At 34.8% G+C, this 25374-nt stretch overlaps 1 protein-coding gene across 1 annotated transcript in view; it reads left to right on the forward strand.

The window, feature by feature from the left end:
• The first annotated feature begins 9093 nt into the window (after positions 1-9093).
• The window catches only part of Sytalpha (Synaptotagmin alpha), a 72702-nt gene continuing 56421 nt past the window's right edge, over positions 9094-25374 (forward strand). The window contains exon 1 of the mRNA XM_090174931.1: positions 9094-9196. The gene's annotated coding sequence lies outside the window, so the exon portion shown is untranslated. The remainder of the gene's footprint in view (positions 9197-25374) is intronic.

Genomic DNA, 25374 nt, shown 5'->3' on the forward strand with positions numbered 1-25374 from the left:
TTCAAACGTTTTTGTGTGGGCACGGCCAACTTCGAACGCGCTTACTGAATGAAAAAACATTTAATTAAACCGAATGTAGGTTAATAGTTAAATAACAGTATAATATTTTGGTAAAGATTCAAATTTTTTAACGGTGTTTATAAATTTTAAATGAATTAAACAAAAACCAAGAACATCCGCTAGATTCTGCCAGCAACATGTAAATAAATAAATTAAACAAAAAGTTTAAAAGAAGATTCACTGTAACTTCATGGTAAATATATTATTTTAATATTTTAAATTAAGTAATATTAAGTTAAAATATATTATAATCGTAATACATTCTAATCAAATTTTAAACCTTCGTCGTTTTAAACTATAGAATAATGTTATCTATTTAGTAAGGGTTTGTCATATTATCTAACTGAAAATGTTTTCCAAAATATAGGTACAAACTTGACCTGCAGACCACCTGTGAATATTTTGGTACAAAATCATCCGGACCAATGTTTTTTTAACCATAAACTTCTAAGGCTTTCTTCGCTAGGAAACTCGTGAAAAGATAGGTCTTTCCTATGGTTTGATGTACAATATGGTACGCAGCACGAAGGCATTGCGAGGAATATTTCTTTTACCATAAGTTAATGATCATTAACTTATGCTTTTACATATATTTAGTTCCAAAGATGTACCTAAGATATCTAATTAGTTTAAAGATTCTTAATCTTAAAACTAATTAGATATACGCAAAATACTACCTTAGAACGGCTATAAACTCGTGAATTTGCTTTTCTTATATAGGCCCTATACATGTATACATTATTAATAAAGATTTGTAAAGTTTAAAGCAAGTGTCGGCTCTAGGTGAAGTAGCTCTTTTTTCAACTGATGTCGCTAGCGTCGAAATCAAAACAAGACGCTGAAGCTACATTTTGACCCAAAAGGCGGGACATAAAAGTATGCTTCGCGTTGATTGGCTCGTTTGTAAATTGGTCAATAACTTCAATTCTGGTAATTGTTTACAATATATTTATATGGGATATATAATTTAGGTTAAAGTTCACTAAGTAGAGTAAAATGGTCTAAATATAATACTCTATAATGTCTCTCTGACGACGTTATTGTTTCGCTATTTTGAATTTTAGCTTCCGTTCCCATTAATAGATGGCTCCACGCTCTCCACGAAAGTCTTTTTTTCGAAGATTCGGATAGATTCATGGCCATCTCTAATAACAGGGGCCTTTTCATAATACAGGTGGCAATGATAGAGCCGAGGGGCTAACCACTCTTAGAAAATCTGTACACCGGATTACGCTTAGATTACCACTGCCAAAGGCAGGGACTTCAAAGATTACGCGTATTCCCATTAGTACAGTCAAAGGTACGGCTCTGTACACCGATTACGCGGAGTGATCAGCCCCTCGGATAGAGCCGACAGTTGCTTTAAGACATTATTTATTTATGTGTTCGAATATGGCGCTTTCGCGTAAAAATCGCGTATCTATTTCTTTTTTTAATTTTTATAAGGTAATATTCTTTTAAACTATGAATAATACATAAATATATTGAGAAAAGATATTTTAACTTACTAAACCTGGTTTTTTTCTAAAAAGGAAAGTGGTAAACCGAAGAAAAAAACTATTTCCGCGATTTCACTTGTATTCTCCGCCTTTGGTTTTTGGTCGTACATAGCGCCCCTAGCGCGATTATTCACACACGCAAATTAACATTAGGTGCGAGGCGATTTACACGGCCGCTAAATCGTGGTACGCGCGTTCGAAGCACGGATTTTATAGAATGGTCTATTGTTCGTCCAATACAGTTGAGGTTTGGTACTCCTGATGGAGCTGAAGCTTTATCAACCACATCCATCTATCTCCCATGTTCCTCAACTTATTTCATATTGTCCGTCATGATTACAGAGCTCCCAGAGTTAAATTTGTTCCTGTTCAATGCTATAATGTCCCAACTTGTTCTTTTAGAAGGTGATCCGTTTGGACCGGTATTCGTCTGTTGTCTCGTTTACAAAAAGGCTTCCAGAATCAAATTAAAGCTAAATATTTGGTATCTCGACGACCCTTAACGAATAAGAACTTCTTATGGAGATGGCGTTATCAAGGCGAAAAATCCACAAATCTCTTATCTGACCCCATTTCTAATGCAGCAGCTCAAGATAAAACACGGTTGCTCATGGTGAGTTCTAAAGAGTTCGGTGCTTTGTTAAATGCTATTTAACCGTCTTTGGGGACCCATTTAAACAACGACTCTTTTCGTAAGACACCCTGTGAACTCGGTGTACACTGCCGTACCTTTGACAGTGCTAAATGGAACTCGCGAACTCTTGAAAATACGTACCTTTAATAGTGCTAAATGCACGAACTCGGTGTACAGATTATCTGAGAGTGTCTTACCCCTCGTTTCGGAATCGTCGGAATGATATTGGCCTAGGTGCACGCGTCTCATACGTAAGCATACATCTGTGGAGCTCCGATCGATTCCTTTGGTACTCATAGCCTAAGATGTAAAACGAGCTCGAGTCGTATTTCTCGCCACAGTGTGGTAAATGACAAATTAAAACAAGCTTTTGTCTCCGCCAGTGCTCGGTCCATTAATGAGCCCTCCACAGGTTATCATTAGGTGATGACCAACTTCCCTCTTCCAATGGCAAACGACCTGTTTGCTTGTACCGATCCTTTAGCGCCATCTTAATAGACTTCTTCTACAGCCTCTCTCTGAAGAAGATCTGAAAATGTTCGGAGCTAGAGTTGATATTTGTTTGAGGCGGTAACCATTAATGGACGCGTTAAAGGGGAACGGCCAAGCTTTTCCAAATATGGCCTTATTTCCATATCAAAAGATTAACAAGACGTTCAATATACTAACACGTACCTTTTTTCTGTCTTGAAAAAATATCTTTTGGCCTAAAAAGTTGAAACGAAAAATAACGCCAGGTGTTTGGGTTTGAATTTTCGCCGCCATCTTAGGGGCTGCCGCCAGCGCCCCTAACCCCGTATGAGCGATTTGCGAACTATCCTAACTTTTAAAATCGCGCAATTTAGGCTTAGGTCTCCTATAACTGGAACGCGCCGCGCGTGCAAAACAAATTTTTTGCGTCTTCAGCAGCGCGCGCTTTTACGTTGTTTTTCCGTCTCACCGACTTCTCACCAGGTGTCGCGGCGGACGCGCGCTTTTCGATTTCCCAAAATTTCTTTATTTTATTAAAAATTAACCACTCAATATCTTTTGATGCGGTTTTCGTCATAAAGCCTAGTTTTTAATGGGCTATAGGGCTATCTAACTGGTTAAAGCTTGACCGTTGCTCTTTAATAAACCATCTTTAAGGAAATCGCCAAGAAGTAAAGTTTCCGAGATCCAGGGGGCCTATTCTGTAAATATTCGAAATCCAATTTTCGATCGAAAACTAGATTTCGAACTTCGAGATCTCGACGAATGGTATTCGGTAAAGATTTCGAATAAGCATAAATCAATGCAAATTGTCGAAGTCGATCTCGACATGGTATAGGGTATCGAGATCGAATTCCCATTCGATTTCTTACAGAATCGCTCCCCAGGACCTGCAGGCTACTGTTTATTATAGTGCTTGTTGAAATAATGGAAACTTTTCACCTTTTCGGTATGCAACAAGTGTTTCCTTTTAACCCTGTAGCTTTTTTGGACATATTAAGGTTTAGCAAAAACACGACGTTCTGTTTACAGGTGAAAAGTTTCCATATTTCAACAAGTACTATATAAACAGTAATTTGCAAATCCTGGCTTTCGGATATATTACATCTTGGCCATTTTCTTGAAGATGTTTTATTTAACCGCTTCATTTTAACGATAAAAGGAGCATCTGGCAACCTTTGAGTTAGTGACGCAGTTTGTATCGATTTAGTGCGCTAATTCAAGACAGATGGCGTTTCATTTGGCAGCGGGGAAAATAATATCTTTAAAACAATCGAACCATTCTTTCTTTATTGCTTGGCTATGTGTTCCCATTGTCGTAAGGACTCCCGCAGTAATCCTCAAGAACTCTGCAACGAAGACGATGCATAACTAAAACATTTTGCATTATTTTCTTCTTGTTTTTATACCCTAAAACTTGGAACTGAAACATGTTATTTTTAGGGTGGGGTGTAACGTTTCCTTTAATAACTCATGTTATATGGAACTGATTTTGACAATGTTTATACCATTGTATTAAGCACGACCAGAACCTTATTACAATTATTTCAATGAAATTGGCCTAAATCTAAAACGTTTTATAGCAAAATACCAAAACAATGAAATTTCACTAATTAAGTTTACTTAAACTCGGACGTATAAGTACTGGACTGCAATAATAAGACGCTTATTGTGAGATCAAAATCATCGATATCGAAGAAGTATTTCCGGTGCAGTTCCGGTAAGACGAAAATTTTCCAAGATGACTGCGAAAGCCGGTGTTGGAGGCTTGGGGACTATTGGGAGGTGGTATACGACCCTAATCCCTTTCGATTCTGAAATTTTCGGCTATAGCAAATGCTTATCTACCCTGTACTATTATGATATATGTTAAACAATTGATTGTCTTAAGATGAGTGGTTGTTTTGAGTTAGTGTTATCAATAGCGAGCTAATTTTTGATACAATAGACGCTAAAAGAAATTATTCACTTGAAAATAAAAACCGCCAAAAGGAAGGGTTTTTAAATTTAAAACGCGTGAATCTCGATGACATCACTAATTTTTTCGTCGCACGTGTAATTATTTATTCTGATCATAAAATTGAATCACTTGGGCTGAGCAATATTTGTCTGCATTTGTCTTAGTCAATCCCTTCCGAAAAAGCGTGGGCCAATTTATACCATGAATCGTTGAAGTTTTCCAAATCAATTCTTATAAGATGTATTGAACGGTCACCATTTAGAACCGTGAAAACAATTCTAGTAGAATTACACACAGCTCCTCCCCTTCCGACAGTCAACCATGAATATCGAACTGCATTGGGTAGCTGCTAGGATATGGGACAGGCTTCCTTATTATGACCATGGCCGCGTTATGACCATGACGTTGGTCACGCGTCGCGCCGCTCAGAAATTGTTTTGATGGGAAATGTTTTGAAACCATAGATATATGAAATCTTATAGTTCCACAATTCTACGAGGGACTGATACGGAAGTGAAAACTAGCAGACAACGTGTATTTTCTGGATGCGCTACGTTATAGCTCCACGTTACTCTAGGGCTATCAACATTATTAGGCCTAAGCTATCGCAATTTTTTTTTTAAATTCCAATTTTAGTCACCGATAGATGGCACTATTACGTAGCGTGTCCAGAAAATAAGGGTCTTCTGCTAGTTGTATCTGCCGTGATTTTCCCATGGGCCCGTGTGCAGCGTAAGGTATCTATGCTATAGCCTATTTCATTTATCTATGTTTGAAACTAGGCTAGTTTCATTGCCAAGGCTTAGCGCGAAATTTACTTTGGAAGATTGTAACTCGCATCTTTTGGATTGAACAAAAATCGGTAAAAATATTAAAAGCAAATACCCTTAGTTATGATAATCAACTTATTTTGTACAAGTATTTTTTATAAAAAAGGCTAATGATATATTTCGATATTCATGGTTGAAATGAAAACATTCAGGCAAAAAACGTGATTCCGTAGCCCCACCCTCAAAATTCAGAAGATTCTGTGTGGGAAAAGAACCGTTATTTCAATACCATCGTATAGCTGAGGAGAAACATAAATCAAAGGAAATATAAAGTTTTATAAAATATTATAAATTGTGATAATTTTTTAATTTCTTGAAATTTGTTTAGGGCTTAGCTATTTTATCCCTTTTAATTATGGACTAATCTACTTATTCGCGTATTTTATCATAATTTTATAAAACCATATTAAAGGCCGACTACATAAATCTTCGGTTTACTCTGTTTTTCACTGGAAGTAGGCTGACTGCATGGCACACGTGTATTGCAGTAAGCCTACTTCCAGTGAAAGACAGAGTAAACCGAAGATTTATGTAGTCGGCCTTTAAGATAGTTACTGATAAAATATAAGCTCAATACCGAATTCGCATAAATTATAAAAAATTAGAACCTACAATAAACTGCGCGTGAGTTTATAACTTTCCTTTTAAGCATAATCAAAAAACTAAGATGTGTTCTCTTACATTGGGTCATAAGTAACGTAATAAGTAATTTTGCCTACTATTTATGATTTCAGCTGTTAAGAAATTAAATTCACGTGGACTATCTACATAATTTAAAAATGGTAAATAATAAATTAAAGATTTTTCACCGTGATTTTATTATTATATGAAGCCGAACTTCACTGTATGCTGTATTTCTCATGTACATGTTTCAAGTAAAAAACATTAGCAATATAGATGTAGACTGATATTCATCTCCAAGATATGTATTATATTTCTTGTGATTGAACGGATGTTTACTGCGGGTAATTTTTCTTTAACACAAGAATGTCTTTATTTAGAGTTACTTGCAAATCCCGCGCATGCTCTAACAGTGAACTTTTTTCGAGGTATCTCATTGGTTTCTCTAAAACTGACGTCTTCCCACGCCTGTGTCTATTTCCTTCCCCCCTTGTACCGGAAGATAATAGTTCTTTCTATAAAGTAACATGGCCTTCTTGTTTTAATGTAGCTAAAAGTCGAACAGCCGACTTAGCCCGGCCATAAAAATGTACATACATTTATTTCTCAAATAAATTTATTATTATTATTAGTATTATTATTACGTCACTCCGACTCTACGAGCGCGCGCTCGAATCACGAGGAGCTTCCCATTTTCTAACGCTCGTGCAAATCGCGCGTGCTAAGATAATTCAACCAAAGCTCGGTCTTGTGACGTAAGAGCAACATGTTATACTTCTACTTTTAACAAGTTGGGTAAGCGCAAGCAATTTATAGAAAGAACTATTCGACCATGGTGTCCATGTATCGTCTGAAGGCAGGTTCGAACGGGTAGTGTTTTCCTGGTTTTCTCTATTTTATAGTTTAAACTGATTTTCCCGTTGTTCTAACGCACAGGAAAACGACTGTACACACGGACAAACCGGTTAACGAGAAAAATTTGTTGAAATATCTCAATATTTTCCCGGTTTTTTAAAGCACTTTGAGCTTGACCAATCAGCGAGCGTTACGGTGTCACGTGATATAAGTAACGAATTTGAAAGTCTTTAAAAGTAGGCTTAAGAATTTTTGCGTCTATCACGTGACGGCGTAACGCTCGCTGATTAGTCGAGTGCAACGGGTCTCAAAAAAACGTCCTCGTGTTTTCTCGTTTACCGGCAGCGCTCGCGGTGGTAAAATTCGGCAAATTTTGTCCGTGTGTACAGTCGTTTTCCCGTGCGCCAGAACAACGAGAAAAGGCGGTAAAACTAGAAAATAGTTAAAGCCACTAAAACACTGCCCGTGTTAACTAGCCTTTAGCAAGGTCATTCTCTCTAAGTATAAATAAATGCATTCTTGCTGAAAATAAGCAATACAAATTCGCAATTCTTAAAAAGGCCTAGGTCGAAATTCGGAGTTTAGCTAATTTATTTCGGAACTTTCAAAAAAGTAATTACGTCCTAATGAAAAAGTTCATTTGGGGATTTGATTCGGAATGGGAGCTTCAAGGTCAACCGGATGCAACCGGAAAAGCTCCGCTCCCCTCTCTTCCGATTAAACGTCTTCGGAGTTATTAAGGCAGTGACTTGTTGTCAGTACGGTACACTTCGAACGTGTCTTCCGAATTTCTTTCGGGAAATCAGTGGGTGTCATTCAGTAGCGGCTCTAGGATTTTTTAAAAGGTTGGCTGTTCATTTTGTGGCCTTTCATGTATTTTATAACCCTTTTGGCTTCCCATATTAAGACTAATTTTGACTTAAAGATATGTAAATTAACCTTAAATGTTGATTTTCTAGCGGCTGGAAACCTGTAACTTCCCGGCTAACACCGATTTTTTCGCTTTAGTCCCATTCGACCGAAATCCCATTCGACCGAAGGCGGTTTTTGAGGTGTCCCATTCGACCGAATTCCGCCGAAACGTGCGGTTTTTATGTGTCCCATTCGACCGAACACTGCTATATAAATTGGCTTTTGGAATGAGCATGAATTATATTTTTATCTTCACCTAGTCAAGAAAAGTAACTGAACCAAAACTGAAATAGTAAACTTAACCAACTCTAACCTAACCTAACCTAACCTAACCTAAACATGGATCTTCGATAGTAAATACCTTATAAATAAAATACCAAATCACCCCGCCAATTGGGCTACATTTTAAAATTCTTTCGGTCGAATGGGAATAAACGATTTTTTCAAGGCGTTTTGAAAGAAAAATAGTTTTAATTGAAATACATAATATAGTCAGTTTCTAAAACTATTAAATCGAGAAAATATAGTTCATAAATTAATTTTGTTTTACATTTTTATGCGAAATAACACACGACGTACATTTTAAGACGTGTGAGAAGGTTCATGTTTCGTATTAAAGGTCATATAGATACTTCTATTGTAAGAAATGTTTTATAAACTTCTGGTAGAAGGTTGCCTCTGTGTAGAATGTTACGTCAATAGTCCCTTTAAAGTGTTTACCCAAAATATCAACGCGTTTGTTTAGGAACGAGATTGAGTTATTTAAGCGTCATTGGAAAATGAATACGCAACCCAAGGTGTCACAAGCGTAAGTGAAAAACAAATCGATGAAAACTCATCGATTCGAACCCACAAACGCGACATCTAGTAGTGAAATTTCGAGCAGTTTTTATATTAACAAGTTATTTATATTAAACTACACAAATAAGGTTAATAATGGGGGCTATCTTACGTATAGATTTCATTCTAAACCTCGATTTTATCGTTAAGAAATATCTACGTCAGCAGGGATTTCTCGGCGTGATAAAAGGATAAAAAATCCATCTGTTGAGAAATTGATTTTCTATAAAAAAAAAACGGGCCGCTGTGAAGCCGTTGCTCTAGACTCTACTTTCGCTGATGTTGAAGAGAGCGTGGAGAGAGGTGAGAGAACTTTTCTGACGTCAGAGGAAAAGGAACACGAATGAACTGAGAGAGAGACACAGCGAGAGGACTCCAAACAAGTGGACACGCCGCGCCTGTTCAGTTGAAAAGTTCCCTCGTTACAAGTCGGCTGGTTTCGCGCTCGATCTCATGTCCGCTTTAGCAGGAAACGAATTCCTCACAATTGACAGGCAACAGGCTAATTACCAAAGTAAGCGATCATTTCATGCATTTTATTGGCTGACACTGTAATAGGTACTTTGATATTGTAACGTAGTTGCACCCTAAAAATGTTTATATCGGTTTTTCTAGAGGTAATAAGTCGTAGAATATAACTATGTAGCATTACATGACTTTTGCTAGAGCGAGTAACACTACGGCTCTAGATCCATAGTTTTCCCACGTTAATACCACGAAATGTACTTTCCAAATGGTAACACCGTGATATGCATTTGAATCAGTCACGCAAGCTATGTTTGTCAGTTGCACCTTTGTAACATTTAAATTTTGTTGGTTTTTCTAGTGGTAATTTGTCGTAGAATTTGGTCATTTTCTTTGATAGTGCTAGATTATCATAACTAGTAGTAATTTGTCGTTCATTTCCTTAGTTAGTGCGATTAATGTTATCAACGTTATTAATAAGTGTAATAATAATAATTATTATTATTAATTTGTTCTACAACTGTGTAATAACTGTGTTCTATGAATAATACAGCGTTGACAGAGATGGAGGACATAATGTTTTCCTTGTTAGTCGTTCAAATAATTAAGTTTACAGTTAACTATACAGATTGATTTAGGTCTAAGGTGGTGTCTTGGGTATTAGCCTAGCCTAGCTGATTGTTGGAAATGCACAGCCAGAATACCGAATATCTCCTGCGTATCGAAAAGGGATCAAAGGTCAATTTTCGGGCTGTAAATATTGAACACTGCCCCCTCTTAACCCATATTACACGGTTTAGGCCAGTAATTGGATTTGTAAGGAAATTTAATGCTAATATTCGAGAGAGCAGTGCGCTTGTTGCTTATCATTTCTGGCGATAAGAGATTCCAGATAATGGCAGCATTCACTGAAGTGTTCTCTTCCTTCGGCCACGAACGAAATTCACCCGCCACATAAATTAAATGTATCATACATTTTATCCCTTAATTTCGTATGGAGAAATTCAGTCAATTATTTATCTCGGGTGAACTGATTTATGTACTTTTAATTAGAGTTATATTTCGTACGGGGCGATGTAGCCGTTTCCAATCTTAACGAAAATGGTATAAATGCAAATTAATTTAAAGGGTAAAATTTTATTGAAGCAAAGCGATCGTTAGCGAGCGAGGTTTCCTTATCACCGACACAAATTGCGAAATATTCGATCCCAGTTGGTTAGTTACCACTGTAGACATAGTAAACGTTAACCGATTTTAATGAATTTATCTACATAACTAGTCCTATTCCAGACCCGCGCACTGATGTATAACAAATTTAAAAATTATATTTGTGGTCCGAGATATTTGATGTGAAATTTTATAAAACGCAAGTCTTCGGGAAGTTTCGATCGCGTTATAAATCCTGGGTTAAATCTTTAAATATATTCAAAAACTTTGCCAGATTTTTTCAAAATTCTATCAATTTAAAATTTCAATATTCACGTGTAGAAATAGATTACTTAAATGATGCAAATGTTATTCATTCCACCTGCCATAATATAAATTTAAAACAGATTCTATTAACTTTCCGTGTAATAAATTATTACGTAAAGTGTATACTTATTTTCCTGTTTTCAATCATTTATTCATTGAAAGATTTATAATATGACCCTACAACCAAGTACTAGAACTTATCGTTTGTTAACACAATGAAACTTCTTAGTCTCTCTAAGTAAACCTACGTTTGTAACGTATTTTACAAATTTCTATACTTAGATTCATTGTCTTTCGTTAGCGTAAAAAAACAAAACAATCCATGCAGGACTATTTTTAGAATTATATTTTTTCCACTTTGATCCTTCGGGATTTGGTTTCTGTATTCGTGTTCCGTTCATTAAAGGATAAGTGGCGAATCCGACAAAATGCTCGCTGGAGAGAGAATGATATAAAGAAACGTTTTAATGTTATTGGAAACCCTTTTTTTTCTTTCCGCCAAGGCTTAATTTTACCATTTTTTCGCTTTCCCGTCGTCGATATCAAAACAGAGCGGGATAATAAAAAGTCGTAGATAGTAGCTATAGAAACGATCAGCTCAGGCAAAGGAGAACGCTTATTTTTTGTCCACATTTGCATATCACTTCTTTGTGTTGGTCTAGTTGGGAATAAATTCACGTATTTTGCTGGTAGAAAAAGAGGGTTGCGAACATTTTATCGAGCCAAGGCTAAATCTCGAATCGTCGTTGAGTTTACCTTAACAATTCACCTAAAAATTACCGCTTGTATTATGGGTATCATACCTGCCGAATTTCCAAGTATAAGTATATACTGTAGATAATAATAATAACAATGTTTTATTAACTTACTTTACATTCAATATTAAGAGAAACTGACTTTTAAGTCGGAACACAGGCATTGTAAGTACAACATGGATATTAGGACTTGTATTTATCATTACCGCCTAATTACAAACTTATATTAAATGTTTAATTTTTTAGTTTTAGATGAAATTCCCGAGCCATTGATTTAAATTTATGCAAAATTGGGAGTTGGGATAAGCCCATGGAGTTAAAATTACTAACGCTTTTATAAAAAATGTAATTTAATTTAATATTGGTTCGTGGAGTAGTATTATCTATATGATAAGTATATATTCTTATGTCATGAATCTTTAAAATACCAAAATTTGCGTAAGTCAAAACTAATTTATAGAATATAGACATAAATACATGTAACGTAAAACGCGTGGTCAAGCCATCATACTGGCTACCGAAACTTTATTGCAACCTGAAAAGGGCGTTGTGTCACCTACATGTAAGCCTTTAATTAATGTGACTAGCGACAAGTTTGGGGTAGTTATATTTCTGCTACCAGTTTTCAAACCACGAGAAAGGTTGGGCGGTTTATAACCACGGACAGAATGGGCGGATCCACTGTTCCACCCAGTAATTTTCGCCCATTATACTTTATTAATCAAACAGTTTTCGTCGCCTATGGCAACGTGGCTGAAAACGGCAGGTCAGAATAAAACGTAAAGCTTACGTTAGACGCTTTAATAGTGATATTAGATTATTATTATTAGATTTCTGTAAAATCGCGAAAGCTAAAGATTTAATTTTTATGCATATAACGTTACATACGGGTGGCTAAATTAATTCAACGGTTTTTTTTGCCAATTGGTCTCCATAACGAAAATGGTGGATCAAATTTATTTCAAAAGTTTTATTCAAAATTTGGTAGATCCAAATTCCACTTTGATCAAAATTTTTATGCGAAAATTAGGTTTATTGGATCCAATTATAATGTATGAAATTAAACGGTTTTATTTTTTTTGCCAATTGGTCTCCATAACGAAAATGGTGGATCAAATTTATTTCAAAAGTTTTATTCAAAATTTCAATATTACCAGAAGAAAATAGGGGGAGGACGTATCTGTAGCTTTGAACCGTAGAAGTCATCGTGTGACCCACGAAAACAACTTTTAACGCAAAATAAACCAAACTGAAGAAGTAGTTCCACTTTTGTTTTGTTTCAACACGGCGATAAACGACGAAAGCAAAGACACGTTAGCTCATATAGCAGAGAATGAAAAGGAAAATATGTTACAATTGTTCGATTTAAGAAAAATTTATTTTTTAAACGATGTATTCATCCGCGATTTCCCGCCAAACTGTTATGAAATGTGACGCCTTGCCAAAGCTGAGTAGAAGCGTACTTCCCTCTATTTTCTTCTGATATTACTCAGATTGGCTGCAAATTCAAATAAAATCTGTGACGAAGAAAATATGATAACCTAATAATCATCAGACCTAGATTAGAATAAAATTCGTTTAATTTTACATCAAAAATAAAAATGGTGAACTCGCAACTACTCAAGCCCAAATTAACATAACACAAACCAATTAATAATAATTAATAATAATTAACTAGTCCTATTTTACAGTAAATATCGTTTAATTCTTTAGCAACATAAATAAAAATCTACGTAAAACAAAGAAATTATCTAAATCACATACCCTAATCAAATTACTATTTAGTCCTATTTTACAGAAACTCGGATTCAATTTCAATTCTTCTCTATTCCCTAGACAACTTTTAGTCAATATATATTATAAATTGTATGGGAAATTTACCGGCAAAATATCCAGGAATATAAAAAACAATTTCCGTGGCAAAAATCAAAGTTATGTAAAATTATCGCTAAAATGCTTAACGGGAAATGCGCAGGGAATGTGGGTCACCTTTATTACAAGTACATAGACTCATCTCTTCCGGTATACAGTTCCATTTTTTATTTACCATGTCAAATAAAATGCGATAAATAAATAGTCTTCCATTTAAATAAATATTTTACATATTTTATCTGGTGTTCAAGTGGAGAGAAATCCAAATAATTATTTCAAGAAATCCAGAAATTGACAAACAATAGAGGTAAATTTGATGCGGTAGGTATATTTGTTCGAATTTCAATCGTCCGAACGGTGGAACAAATGTCCGAATTTCATTCGTCCGAACCGCCGAAATAACAAATGTTTCAATTGTTGGAATTGGACAACTTGTTTGTTTCATTCGTCCGAATCGGTAGCATCACTTGCCCGAATTCTGTCGCTAAATTAGTATTTCTTATTGCTGTTTTTTTTTGGCCGATATAGTAAGTGGGAATTGCGTTGAATGTTGTGGATATTTTAGGTTAGGTAAGGTTAGGTTAGGCTCACGTTAATGTTACTATTTTCTTATATTAACAATATTTAAAAAAAAACAACGATTATTCGAACAAATGAAATTTGCCAGTAAAGTTAACATAAATTTAACGACTAAATCACCAACAAAAGTTGTGCAAAATTTTTCGGGCAAATGAAATACGTTTTCGGCATTGGGACAAATGATCATTCGGACATTTGTACCACCGTTCGGACGAATGAAATTCGAACAAATGTACCCAAATCAATTTGATGAATCCAAAGAAATATTATTAACATAAGGAAATCCGAAGAAATGTTAGAAATCTATGAAAATCTAAATAAAATTTTAAGAAATAGAGAGACTCGACAACGTTTTACAGTACACTATTGAGGATTTTTAATTAAAAATCTTTACAATTAAAGATTCGCGACATATTTAGGTATCTGCGAGTTGCAGCCGTTATCAACCAATACAAGTCTAATGAAATTTTTTAAATCTATGGAAATCCGAAGAAATGTTAGAGATCTAAGGAAATCTGAAGAAATATTTGAAATCTAAGGAAATCTGAAGAAATATCAGAAATCTATGGAAATCCGAAGAAATGTTAGAGATCTAAGGAAATCTGAAGAAATGTTAGAGATCTAAGGAAATCTGAAGAAATATTTGAAATCTAAGGAAATCTGAAGAAATATCAGAAATCTAAGGAAATCCGAAGAAATATTAGAAATATGTGGAAATTTAAAGAAAAGTTAGAAATATAAGGAGATCCGAAGATCTTTTAAAAATCTAAGGAAATCCGAAGAAAGTCTTTAAATCTAAGGAAATTTGAAGAAATATTGGAAAAAATCTACATAAATAAAATAATATTGAGAAATTTCGGAAATATTAAGAGATATTAGGAATATTTCAGAAATATTGAAGTCATCGGAAATATTTCAGAAATATTGAAGTCATCGGAAATATTTGAGAGATATTTGAAAACATCGGGAAATAGTTGAGAAATATTTGAAAAGATCGGGAAATATTTGAGAGATATTTGAAAACCTCGGGAAATATTTGAGAAGTACCAGGAAATCCAATTTCGGAAATATTAAAAATATTGGAAATCAGAAATCCGGTGAACGTTTTCTTCGAAGTGGCCATTACCAAAAAAAAATTATTTTCGGTAAAAATACTTATTTTACCTAGATCCTAGGAAAAATTAACAGGAATGTAATCCAAACCTTGGTCAATAAACCTTTAGGCCTCCGAAACTCAGACTTGGCTTTGTCTCTCAAGAAGATTCAGTTCCAAGTAAATCGTTATTTAAAGTAGAATGTAACGGTAGTAATCTTATCGTGAGATCTCTTACAACGAAAAACCTTTTTACAATGAAATTGGGAATGGAATAAACGAAATTTCTGATATTGAGCTCAATCGATTTTGTTACCAAATTTAACCTTATCCCCTTTACATCGAGTTCAGGAAACGTGATTGTTGTTTTCCGAAAGAGAATGTTTTCCATTGTACATTCTATTGAGAAATGCATATTCAACATCGGGAGATAATAAGATTTTGGAAAATAAAAAGGGAGAGTTTCATGGTTCCGATATGAGAAATCTAAGATATTTTTTTATCGTTTAATAGGGGAAATAGATTCAATAATACACATCAAATGAAAAATGATATAATGGGAGTAGTAAAAATTTAATAAAGGCAAATGAAACCTTTTTCAAAATTACAGTAATAACCGTTTTTTGCATATCTTTCCCTACGTTAAACCCTTACGAAAAGTATAGATCAAATTGGATTAAAAAATTATATCTAAGTTTGGGAACATCCATATTTTACTATGATCGAAATTTTTATCAAAAATTAGGTATATTTGATTCAATTAAAATGTATAAAACTCAACTTTATTTCGATTTGATTCAAACAGAATTGGATACTTGTAAGTTTAAAATAATAAAACCACTGTTACACAATAAAAACGTTTATTAAAAACAACGCGACAGCTGTTTCGGAACGGCTCACACGTTCCGTCGTCAGGCGTATAGTGTAAATCCAAAAAACATCGTTATCGCGGCGACAGACAGAGTAAATACATAAATATTGTCTACACAAAGCAAGTACTTGCTACATCTCGGGAAATTTCAAAAGATAGAGATATACGGTATAATTAGGTGGTGTAGTGGGCCTTCCTCCCGATTAATAATTTAATTTTTAATTTTAAGTTTAATGATTTCTATTGATTCCCTTATATTAAGTTTTTGCCTATTATTGTGGTGTTTAATTAATTTAGCGTTTTTATTGTGTAACAGTGGTTTTATTATTTTAAACTTAGTACTATGCACAAGTTAGCTCGTCTAATATTTTAGTGGATACTTGTATCCAAATTTAGACATTGGATCATGTCATATCCGTGAATGTAATTGTCTGTTCCTTCGACTTCCCTTAGGTTTGGGGAACAGACGCCATTATGACGTAGGGGAAGTGAGTCTTCGCAATATATGGAACCAAATTTTAACACACTCACTTTCGGAATCGATTTTTTACACTTGGTTATGATGATGACGCGTCGAACAGTCACCCTTGCATTTTCTATAGTATATAGACACAAAATGGCCGACATTCTAACGTTAAAGGCTCAGAAGTGGTATGTAGTGGAAGCCCCCAATTTGAAACTTTTAATTAAAAGAGCTTCGTGCCTTATCTAATAGAAGGAGCTTTCATATTTGCCAATAGGCGACTGATATAACGTTTTTCTGGCGCCCACATAATCCCGGCATCTTCCGAAGGGATCTTAACCCTTGGTACATATACTCGTGTCAAACACCCAACCAACTACGCGGGAAGTGGCCGTAAAGGGGTACATTCATTACGATCGAAGTGGTCCGCCTCAATGTGAACGAAATGGTAGCGCCTTGGGTAAATCCCGAACGTGCGAGAAGGAAAGAAAAGATTTGAGATGGCCAGTGGACTGTCGTCTCACTTTATAACCTTATAAACCCGAACTGCGCCACCAGCCAGGAATAAAATCATAAAAGAAATATTGCCGGTCAAAGGAACCGTCGTCAAACCTTAATTGAGACCTTTACAGTGTCATCGATGATGTCATACCGACGGAAACGATATAGGACTGGCACTGCAACGAAAATGAAGATAAATACCGCTGAACAACTTCGCTTACGTCTATAATCTAATCTAACCATTTACGGATAATGAATTTATTCGAATCATTTAGGGCTAATGAATTTATTCGAATCATTTAGGGCTAATGAAATTATTCTAACAATTTAGAGCTAATTAAATTATTCTAACAATTTAGAGCTAATTAAATTATTCCAACAATTTAGAGCTAATTAATTTATTCTAACAATTTAGAGCTAATTAATTTATTCTAACCATTTAGGGGTGACTAATTTATTATAACCATTTAGGTCTGATTAATTTATACAAACCATTTAGCGCTGATTAATTTATACTAACCATTTAGCGCTAATTAATTTATCAAACTGTTGAGGTCACATTATTTTAATTTAATAATTTAGGTCACATAATTTTAATATAATTATTTAGATCACATTATTTTAATATAATTATTTAGATCACATTATTTTAATATAATTATTTAGATCACATTATTTTAATTTAATTATTTAGATCACATTATTTAAATATAATAATTTAGGTCACATTATTTTAATATAATATTATTTAGATTACATTATTTTAATATAATAATTTAGGTCACATTATTTTAATATAATTAATTAGATCACATTATTTAATATAATAATTTAGGTCAAATTAGTTTAATCTAATAACTCCGAACAAATTATATTATTTTAAAAATTTTGGTTGAATTATTTCAATCTGACCTGTTTGGTTAATTTATTTTAATCTAACCTTTTAGGTCAAACTCTTCCGTAGCCAATTTAAATCGGTTTCCAGAAACAATTATACTTTTAAATATATTTCAAAACGTTTCAAGTTTATAAAGGTTTCCCGATTTAAAGAACAGTTAATAAAATATCTGCGCAATGTTTATAAACATGACAGCATATCGATTATGAAGTGAAGAAGACGTTTTTATTGGCAAATTTATAGGTTACCAAAGAGATAAAGACTGTGTATTTCAAACATAATTAGGATACTTTATTTACAAAGAATACTTATTTCTACACAATTTCCCGTCACTAACATGTAAGTTCATTACGATAAGGAGAAAAGATAGGCGGTTGAGAGAGTTAAAAGAGTGCGCGAAAACAAAAGTATTAACACGCAGAACCTTTGTCGTTGTCAGCTGAAAGTGACGTTGGATTAGTTCAGTTTCATATAAAAGATGAAGAAATTGACGCTTTTTGGGGTAAGTGCGCGTTCTGAAATGTTTCCTTCCCGAAAATAGTCTCTGAAGAAAATGAAGAAAAGCGGACAAATAGTTTGTAGAACCCTTTCCTCCACGCTGCCCACTGAGAAATATTGATCTTGTCGACTAATCGAACCTTAGACCAACTTTCATCCAAAGGGACTCGTAATATGTCGCCACAGAGAAGATACGCGGATAATTTTTTAAAAGCTTTCACTCTAAAAAAAATGGGTTTTTTAATGGTATATTAAGGGTGTAATATCTGTAAAAAACACTCTTTAATGTTAATTCAAACGCCCTAAAGGGATTTTTATTGTCCGAAATTAAAAACTTGAAAAGGTGTATAAAGGGTGTTATATTACCCCGTAAATTGAGTGATTTAACACCTGGTAAGGGTGTAGCTCCCTTAAGGCGGTAGTTTAGTACCCTAAAAGGAGTATTTTAACACTTTAAAGGGAGTATTGTAGCACCCTTAATACAGTAGTTTAGAACCTTAAAGGGAGTAGTTTAAAACTTTAAAGGGAGTATTATAGAACCCTTAAGGGAGTATTGTAGAACCCTTAAGGGGTAGTGTAACACCCTGAAGGGAGTTGTTTGGTACCCTAAAAGGAGTAGTCTTGTACCCTAGAGGGAGTAGATAATAACCCTGAAGGGAATAGTTTTATACCACAAACTGTTAACAAAGGAACCAAAACGGAGGACATAAGCACCCCAAACAGTGTGTAAATAAACACCCTAGCAGGAAAACTGATTTTTAAGGTGTAGAATAACCTTCTTTATAAACCGGTTAAGGTGTTCAATATGGGACAAGAAAAAACCCTTAAAGGTTTGAAAATAAACCCTTTTTAAGAGTGTTCTATAAGCTTTGAAGGTGCTTCGTTAATTAATATTTAGTTAAAATGTTTTAAGAATTATTATGAATAATTATATTTAAAAGCAACTATAAAAGTTTACTTTAAAGGATAAATTAAGGCATCACCATCTACAAAATTTGGGCGGCCATGTGATAATATTTTGTATTTTGTCTACGTCACTTAGCTGTAGCTCTTGAAGGTAGAGAACAGGCGCTGCAGTCGTGAGTTCCTTCGGAGTCTGAAACCCGCGTGCAAACCTCACGTGCAAGTAAAGCACTTAAATAACATCCGCTCGTGACGCAGATAAAAACATTTAATTCTTCTAATGTTTATTGTTTTTTTTATAGAAACACGTCCTATTAATTATAAATACCACCATATGTAACATAATTACTCATAAGTATGCCTCTGTATAACATTTCCATTGAAAAAAATTCAATGAGACCTTGTTTCACGCGGAACATACATTAAGCGAACCCAAAAATGCAAAAATGCTTATAGTCCTTGCGCTATTGAAAAGGTTACCATGGAAATGAAATCATGTGATCGCGAGGCACGAGCTAAACTTGACATGGGCAAAGCCAGAAACGCGCGAGGAATTCTCACTAACTTCCGTTTCCCATCAGTAAAGTTGAGGACGCGTATTTCGTCACGGAATTGTAAGTTACGTAATTTACGTCATATCCCGTGAACAAGGTTTCATTAATGAAAATGCTTTTATGGCATACTTAGGAGTGATTATGTTACATATGATACCACTAATAAAAATAAGTAATAAAATACGGGAGGTCACGTGTAAATGTCTTTTCTACGTCACTAGCTATAATTATTGAAGATCGAGAGCACGCGCGGGAATCGATAAAATATTTTCGAATTAGAAGTCCACGTGCGAAACGCGCGTGCCAATAAAGAATTTAAAAGCTTCAACTCTTTTTTTTGTGAATTAATGTCTCGTTCCTTTTAAAAACCTTTTTAAATTCTTCAATTAGTCTTAAATTTTGTAACCGCCTCAAAGGCATATTTTGCCGAATTATTGCGTTTTTCTTGTTAAAAATAACGGTCCAATTACCATTGTTTTACTTTTCAAAATTCAATCTTCTCATTGAAATTACTTTAAAAGTTTCATTCACTGGCAAATGATGGCGCCACTAAATTTATAAGCTCTCTTAAGATGACGAATATTTTTAGTGAAGCGTTACGAGTCCCGTTGGATGAGAGTGGTCCGAAAACGAACAAAGAAACGCAGGAAAGAGAGGGAAAAGATTCATATGGAAGTTTCTAGTCAGCTTCTCCCATATTTATTCTTTTTAAAATTTGCTAAAGTTATGTTTTTAGTTTTTTTTTACGACTTGATGCACTTTACTACTTTAAGTCAATAGGATTTTTTATTTGGTTCTTTCGAGTTAAAAGTCCTTGGGAAGATGAACAACTTTGTAGTCTTTATCGAGGAAAGAGTTATTTTCAATCGTTAAATCCAATCTTATTAAGCTTCTCAAAGTCTTAGCTTTTTTTAAAACTTTTTACAAGGTGAAAGATATAAATTTGGATTCATCGAAAATGAGCCTGAGGTGAACCTTTTCATCGAAAATGAGCCTGAGGTGAACCTTTTCTTTAATATTTGCTTTTTACTAAATGGGATGGTTTTCAAATAACATCTTCTTCTGATGGCTTTTAAGCTTTATTGAGCCTAAACGGCTAGAAACTCTTTTCAAAAATCAAATAAGAGTCTTTTGAATACACTAGATGTCTTTAAATTTCAATTTGTTTCGCCTAAACAAGTATTCTAAAAAGTTGCAAACAATTTCATTTGAGAGCTGTACATATTGATTGAACTAGATAAAAGCGTTCTAGGAATATGGGAATTTTGGAAAGTATATTTTAAATAAAATATTCTAAAACTTTCTGGACTTACATTGTTAGTTTAAATTTTTAATTTGGGAAACGAGAACATATTGACCTATTACAACTGAAATATGGTGAAAGTTCGTATATATTTAAGTGTTCTAACAGTTTTATAAAACTACACAGGGAGACGACCCGAAGTGTAACGCACCGATTTTGTTCAAACTCGCCGGTTTGGTAGACCTTCATGTAACTTGAAAAACCTTAAAGGGCAATGTCTCCAATGGCAACCGTTTAGCCATGGCAACCAAATTTATTTTTGACAACACAAAATGTAAATTTTCCCATTGAAAATAACATGGTAATCTGACCAATGTAAAAAAAATAATTTTTGAAAATGCTAAAAATAGAAAATATAAATACAAAAATAATGAAAAAGTTCGAAATTTATTAAAGTTTTTCAAAATTGGTCAGATTCCCATGTTACAATCTATGGGAAAATTTCGATTTTGTGTTGTGCAAAACATTTTTGGTTGCCATGGCAAAATGGTTGCATATGGAGACATATTCCTTTAGGGTTTTTCAAGTTACAGGAAGGTCTACCAAACTGTCGAGTTTGAACAAAATCGGTGCGTTACACTTCGGGTCGTCTCCTTGTAAGTTTTTTCTTATTTTATCTAGAATTATTCTAGAAATATCGCGAAAGTACTCAGAAAAAAAGACCAATATTAATAAAATGTTCTTACAATTTTCTAAGCTTCGTTTAACAGTTTGAGCGTGGTGAAAATTGATTGAGCTAGCCGAATTTACTCTAAAATATAAGGATAGTCCTCTTAAAATAAGACCTAATTTAATAAAATATTCTAACAATTTTTATAAACTTAGTTTAAAAGTTTTCATTTGAGCCGTCGTAAAATCGATTGAGCTAGCCGAATTTACTCTAAAATATAAGGATAGTACTCCTAAAATAAGACCTAATTTATTAAAATATTCTAACAATTTTTCTAAACTTAGTTTAAAAGTTTTCATTTGAGCGTTGTAAAATCGATTGAGCTAGCCGGTGCTACTTTAGAAGAATGTGGTAAGAACTCGTAAAAAGAGGGCTAGAACGAAAGAAGCTTGTAACATTTTGGATTAAGACGTATGGTGAGAGGATTCTGAAACGTCCAAACTTATCCATTCACCAAAAACCACTCTTCGGAAATAAAACATTCGAGCGCAATCTGCGGGTGATAAACGACGCTAGCAGGAAGCCACCTTCTTCTCCAATAAAGAGAGAAATTGTCACGTCTGGCGTCAAAGGATGGGTAATTCCTCAGAACCCCGGTAGTGACGAGGCTAGTTGAGGCGTGCCTTATCCGCGCTGTTCATTCGAGGACGTTAGCTGACTTAAACCCTTTCTCCGTCCATGCGAAAACCTCATCAACAGCGAGCCTCTTTTCGCGGGCCCGTCTCTTCCGCTCTCCATCCAGATCCCAAGATGGGCCCAAGATAAATAGAGATTCCTGGACCGACGGTCGTGACCAGTTCATCATTTTAGCTCGCCTGAAAGATTTTACTTCACCGCCTTCTTTCTCAACTGACTGGATACTAAAATGTCAGGTCTATAGTTACCGTTTTTGTTACACGTCTAGGTACCTTTTTGTTGTCGGTAAAAGAGAGGTGTTCTCAATTTCGGTTGACGTATCTATTATATCTTCGGTTATTTATTAAGGCGGTACTAATTTTGATGTAGAAGGCCTATGCAAAAAATCGTCTAAAATGTTAAAAGAATCTTGAATTTACTCTGCGTAACTTTAGCTAGTTTTTCAAAGAAATTAAATTACCATAAAGTCTCGATTATCAAAATATTTCATAGTAGCTTAGCTGTGTATTAAATCGCAAATATATCAGAATTTCTACATAAATATTTCTAATTTTCAACACAAACATCTAAAATTTTCCACACAAATATCTAACACAAATATATCCAAATTTCTACACAAATATATCCAAATTTCTACACAAATACATCCAAATTTCTACACAAATACATCCAAATTTCTACACAATTATATCCAAATTTCTACACAAATACAACCAAATTTCTACACAAATATCTCAAAATATCAACATAAATATCTGACAATTTCTGCTCCAGAATAGGATAACGTAACATTTATGACAAATACATTACTCTCTACATCCATAATTTTCAGTAAATGATCAACATATATCATGGATGCCTCCGCTATAAATTAATAATTTGTCCTATCGGAATATTAAACAAAACCGACGAATATTGTAATTTTTAATTTAAGTTTGATTATACAGGGTGGAAGCCTAAGTTGGGGTTCGAAAATAACACGATCCAATGTCCGAGCTGGAATCAAGACACATCAAGTTCTGATTCAAATAATTTTAATCAAATCTGAATAAAGTTGAATTCTAGGTATGTAGGGAATTGAGCGCTTGATTAAAATAGCATTGCTTAAAATAGCGTTTTCAAACGAGCGTTTTTCAAAACAGAATCTTGTTGAAACGGCGCTTTGTTAAAACAGCAGTTGTCGAAATAGTGTGTCTCATTCCTTCATTTCCAGAAATATCTTTAACAAAATAACGCGAACCGTCCGTGATTAGTCTATTCGCGGCTATTAGTGTCCTCGTAAACTATCTTGCCCTAAAATTACATCATTTTCTAATTAGTTCTTATTGGCTTTAAAAAGTAAATCACTCGTGTGGCGGATTATACCGTGGCTAATGATAGAGTTGAATATTCATGGCTTAAATGATCTTACTAAGGAAGTGTGGAAGCGGTACATTGCATTGCTCGGATTATAAGGATTCTCTAAAATAGGCCCTTTGAACTTATATCTTCTCTCCTACTTCTTGCACTTTTGGTAGTTGAGGGTGAGGATTTTGGGAAAATGTGGCACTGCCTCAACCATTACCAATTTCCATAAAATGCTTTGGAAGAAAGTTTGGAAACTTGGCTGAAAGTTTTGTAAGTGATATGTCAGATTAACGGTAATAGTAAGTAACCCGGCCACCTGAACTAATTGCATTAAAAGTTGCTAAATGACTTGGGCATAATATGATAATTTTTATTATTGTAATTATTATTATGATAATTTTTAATTGATCGTGACCGCGAGAAATCATACTTACTAACATTTGTTGAGACAAAATAGAGAAATTAGACTTATCTATAGGAAATGAGTACATTTTGTGTGTTTAACATCTCCTATGACTTTACAATGAATTCGACAAGTTAATTTATATTTGCGTATACGCTAAAATTGACTTAAGTCTCGAACAAAAAAGAGCTTTAAACCAAGTACCAGAAAAGAAAAAGTATCGTAGAAAAATATCCTAAGTTGGGCAAGGAGTTTCTTTAGAATAAGCTTTTAACAGACTCATCTGTTCTGTATACCCCCCAAACCGTTGAGGCTTATTCTAAAGAATAATCGTTGCATTTCAAGAGAAATACAGGGCCATATATGAGGGGGCATGGGGGGATTGTCAGCGCTCCCCCCCAAATGCGTGCTTCCCCAACCTGAACGACGAAGAAGCTGAAAGAAAAAATCGATTACGGAGAGAACAATCGAAAAAAAAGTGCCAAAACACTATTTCCACCCCCCCCCCCAGTAATTAAAGCACCCCTGTTTTTTGGTCTCTGGATATGGGCCTGCAAACCGGAAATGAGCTGCTTCCACATCTAATTAATAAATCTACTATTACTTCCGTTCGAAGGTAATTTCCAAACAAGGGTATGAGAGACTACGGAACACTCATGGTGTTTTGTCTAAAATTCTCCTACCTGACCTTGTAAATCACCTGTCGCGTCTATGTGTAGGAGGGAAGTATCGTAGCTGAGGACCTTCAGAGGTTTCTACCCTGTAGGCACGAATTGATCTGAGCCCGCTAAAACCATTCCATTTTATTGTTCATTTATCCGTAGATATCTAATAACCCCAAAACCAACTGATTCCAATTATTCAAAAATACCTCCTTAAAAATTATTTGACCCAATATCCAAATTCAGATCCAACTGGAATTAAAGATAACCTAAACCTCGTATCCTAGATTCGAAATAACTGCCACCTAGGAGCAACAAACACAGGGAGGACGCAGCTAGCCTTTAAACAAGCTAACGAAGGGTTGTGTACGAATTTCATTGGACGAGCGTCACGAGCCTTTACGCTGAACGTTTTACGGGCGGGGGCAAGACAATTTCCGAATGTTCCCCTTCCGACGGCAGCAGGCGCTTAAGGGTCTAACCAATGAAAAATGTACGCAAGAAAATCCACGACTTTTGACGGGTTGCGTTCTCCTTGTGTGGGGTGCTGTGTTTGTTGCTCCTAGCTGCCACGAGCAACTTCTTTTTGCCGGAACTCCAAAAAAAAAATTGCCCCATAGTTACCATGGTAACCAACTATAGATAAGAGCATGGTCTACTTTGATGGTGCGCTGTTGGCGCAACAGCGCGTCATCAAAGTTGGCCGTGATAAGACAATACAGCGCCCTATGAAGGCTGATTTTTCG

The sequence above is a fragment of the Leiobunum rupestre genome, chromosome 5 (assembly GCF_980474605.1).
Source record: "Leiobunum rupestre chromosome 5, qqLeiRupe1.1.hap1, whole genome shotgun sequence".
In the NCBI taxonomy this organism is placed as follows: domain Eukaryota; kingdom Metazoa; phylum Arthropoda; class Arachnida; order Opiliones; family Sclerosomatidae; genus Leiobunum; species Leiobunum rupestre.